This window comes from Glycine max, chromosome 17 (assembly GCF_000004515.6).
Source record: "Glycine max cultivar Williams 82 chromosome 17, Glycine_max_v4.0, whole genome shotgun sequence".
NCBI classification, from domain to species: Eukaryota; Viridiplantae; Streptophyta; class Magnoliopsida; order Fabales; family Fabaceae; genus Glycine; species Glycine max.
In genome coordinates, this window is record NC_038253.2 from 15,058,877 (window position 1) to 15,063,301 (window position 4,425).

Consider the following 4,425-nt stretch of genomic DNA (forward strand, 5'->3'; position numbering starts at 1 on the left):
GTAAGACGGGAAGAAACAAATCTGGGAGGTGCAATTAGCAATTGTTACAAAATATAACATGGGACATTTTAGGGGTCAATAACGACTTTTAATTCTTTTAAAAACCTTAAATATAACTTTATAGGATTTATCTTGGAATCTTATCCCTTCTATTGAAGTTAAATTCCTAATTGTTTATCAATTATATAATTATTGTATTGTTTCTCATTGTAATTTTGGACTGATTATATGATTCACGAATTGATTAATTATTATGAACAAAAACTGTTAATTAATTGACTTATACAATAATAGGATTCAAGGGATTTGTATGAATCATCTTATTTTGAAATTTATAATTCAATTACCATTGTTAATTAATCTCTCTCAGCTAAATATTCATTCTAATTCAAGACTACATGAACAATAAGAGAATGAATTAGAAGAGGATTTTCAGACCAAGAATTAATTTTATTTATCATTTAAAAAAGAGGAAAGATTAATTAATAATTGATTAGGTAATTGAGATTTGATTGAAATAGAAGATTAGGGGAATGTAAAGATAAGTCTAAAATCAGAATCTTAGGCCTCTCAATTCGTGAGAATCTTCTTGAATCGCTACTACTTGTTTTTTATTATCTTTTTACAATTAATTGCAACTTAAATCAATTTTGCTCAAATCTAAATTAATAATTTGGGAGCACCACTAATCTTTATAGTATAATATTCGAACTTAAGTCATCCATATTATTACATAAAATACACTTATCCTTGAGCTGATAAAATTACTATTATGCCTCACATCTCTTGCTCAAGCTGATAAAATGAATCAACTCATCTTAATTATAAAAGTGTAAGATGGCATCTGCTACCCTCCCATATTCTGTCGTTAGGGCTTCTACTGAGAAAGTTGAACCTGTAAAATTTAATCCTCCATTTGTTGCCTTAAACCAATTTGCTCCCAACATTCCAAGCTTCTCGGACAAGAAGCAAAAACATGAAATACATTTTCAATATCAGAATCACACAATGAACAGGTCAAAGGACGGAGCTAAAACATCATACATAATACATACAACACTTTTTTATTTTTTGGAAGGCAAATATAAGACATTATTAATGAAAGAAGAGAATTGAACTGAGATCACAAGGCCTGGAGGCTCAGGTCAAAGTACAGATAGCAAAATCCATGAGAATGGGATAGAAATAAACCCTTCTTCCCCCTTCCAAATTAGTTAAAACTGATTACAAAATGACTCCCCAAAAGTCCCAACTGGTTACAGTAATCAAAATATCGTCACACAAGTGTTTTAATACACAAACAATGGTGCATTGCCACTCAAAAAGAGAAGGAGCACAGGGGAGCCTTAGCCTTGATCCAACTCAATGATTTAATATATCTTCACCAAGTAAGATTCAACTTCATTGAAAACAACATATTTGCCAACCCCGACCCTCCATCCGTCATCTCATTTCTAGATTTCAGTCTTCTCCCTCTCCCATTGAAATGGGTAACCTATCCACCCACCCAAAATACACTTCCACCGATCTCATCTCAAGGGGGGGAAAGAAAGAATTTAATGTACTAGTGTGGAGAAATTGGTGCTTCACAGATATTACATTACGCAAACTGTATTATTAGCAAAACAACAGCAATCTTGTCACCCTCCTTATTCCAGCAGACCTCAAAAATGCCCCCATTGCCTGTGTATGTTTTGACAATCTTGCCGTCCCTCAATGACCATATGTGCATGTATCTGTCAAGAGACCCACTAACTAGATAATTGCCGTTGGGACTGAAAGAAACAGAATATACGGGATGCCTGTACAACCAAATAAACATGTCAGGAAAAAAAAAATAAACTAAGGCCTACAATTTACATGTTGATCAGACTCCTCTCGTCTACAACTTTGAAACAGAAAATGGAAAGAGGCTGTTACACATATACTACCCTCCCACATGAATAAACCAAAAGCTAAGAAGACCCTCAAATAAGTATACTCGAGCCATAAATACAGTACCTGTGTCCATCCAAGCTGTACATGAGTTTCCCAAGTTCCACATCCCATAGCTTTACAGTTGAGTCAAATGAAGCACTGCACAACAAGATGACTACATAGTTTTTAAAATGAAAACTAACTACCAAATAGTACCCAACAAGAAAAAATAGCTAACAGGAACCCATCATCATAATCAAACTGTCAAGATGGATGTAAATCATGAAAATGAATCTAATTTCACCACAAAATTAACTTACCTAGCCAACACCAGTTTATGATTAGGGTTATTTGTACCAGAACCAGAGGGGCTCCATCGGATGGTATATATCTCCTACAAAACAAATTATTTAGTTTTCCCAACAACATGCAGAATGAATAAAGAATTAAAATTTTAAATGCAGATACAAATAGAAAACATTGGAAAAACGATTAACATTCAAACCACACGGCACCTTGGAATGCTCCCTTAAGTCAGGAAGATAAGTATCCTGCATCATACTTCATATCTGCAAAACAAATCACATATTCAATCCAAACAAGAAACATCAAACAAACATAAAGTAATTTCATAAATTACTGCATATTTCTCAGACTAAATAATTTTACAAAAGTATGAAGCACAAAAGCCTGTACCAGCCAAAAAAACAATAAATATGGAATTATAACATCGACAATATCCAACAGTTAATTATTCAGGGATCAACTACTACCTTTGCTGTGATATCATCAGAACAGGAGGCCAGCAATGAACCTGTGGGATCCCATTTGACACAATTAACTTCACCCTGAAAAATGCAGTTAGGTCATTAGCAGATGTAATGTAAACACTAGTTCAATAACTATATTGTGTTCCAATGAAATATCTCAAACTATTTGCCTTCTGAACACCCAACAGAAAAATTTCAGATCTTTGATCCTTTAACCTCAGTCAACTACATAAAAAGCAAACAAGTAGACCCTATAATATGGTTAAGTGAGATTTTACCTGATCAAACAAAATTACAAACTAAATTTGCTACCCAATTAATTCATATAGTGCTGGCCATTTGAAATACATTTAAATAGTAGAGCAACTCAAGAAGTCAGGATTCATCTTGAAAGCGGCAGCCCACAATTATCCACTAATCTATATAGTTAACCTTGCCAGACATTTTTAACTTTAGGGGATGAACCCTTCCTCACAATAGTGTGCAATTTCAGCATTGAAAAATATCATTGTAGCGTAGTTCCACAAAATAAGGACTCGTGAACAAACCTGGTGCCCAGCAAAAGTTTTTATAGGGCGGGTTTCTCCAATTTTGCAAACATATATCATATTGTCTGTGGAACTTGTGACAAAAGACACATTGTTGCGCTGATCAACATCAAGTGTTGGACCTAGACAATATATCAAACCCAAATCAAAATCATTCATAACATTTGAGAAAATTCTCACCAAGAGCTCTTTTTATAGAATTCTCCCTAGATTCTATATTCAAATTTTGCACTTGAATGAAATTCAAATTGTTGCTTCCATTCTTCTGCCTTCACATCCCCACAATTGCACTTTGATCAACACTTCCAGTCAGAAGATAATCTCCTTTCTTATTCCACTTCAGAGCGAATATTGGTCCCGTGTGTTTGCTTAATGTACTCTTCAGTTCACCTAGTCATAGATAGCGCAAAACGGTCAAAACAACTATCATAATAGAAGTCCTACTAATTGTAAGACAAAAAAGTATAATATCTTTAGCACTCAAATCAATCAGTTTGATGTTTCATTAAATCACTGAAATACATTACATCAGAAGAGTAATGTTGCTCCCCTATCATTTTGGATAGAGAAATTCACAACTGTTACCAAGCTACTATATGATTAATGGTTTACCATATCAACAGCTCGCTACTGAAATAATCAGGACTTCATATAATAAAAATGGCTGCGACTATCGAGAGTCTTTCCTGGCCCTTTCTCAGTTACCACCCTGTCATTTTACCCTTGTTTGGGTAGTGGGTCTGAATATCCTTAGAGATTTTGTTTAAACTCCCTGTTACAGAGATGACATATCATAGGTCAAATGATGGTTCCATTCTCTAGGACACTAACCATACCATAGAAACTAGATGGAAATAATTATTTATTTTTGGTGTGCTTCAGAGAAACTTCGGTTTCTGTTTCTTGGTCAGGGGTACCATGATCGTTTAGAAAAAAAGGACCTAATGAAGTGAGAACATAGAATCACGCTAAGTGGAAGAAACTTGACTTTCAATTGAAAGTTGATTCACAACTACCACCATCTGCACAAGTTTACCTTTTGGTCTGTACTTCACAAATTTCACAGTATGACGAGGTATGGAAACTTTTTGGTTCACAACACAAGACAATACCATTTTGGAAATAGAATCCAAAAATGAAAATAACAAATAAACATGTTTTCAAAAGGTTTAGAAATTGAAAATGAAAAT

At 34.1% G+C, this 4,425-nt stretch overlaps 1 pseudogene; it reads right to left on the reverse strand.

Moving 5' to 3' along the window:
• Window positions 1-1,123: 1,123 nt before the first annotated feature.
• LOC100775218 (WD40 repeat-containing protein HOS15-like) lies at window positions 1,124-4,128 on the reverse strand (annotated as a pseudogene).
• Window positions 4,129-4,425: the final 297 nt, after the last annotated feature.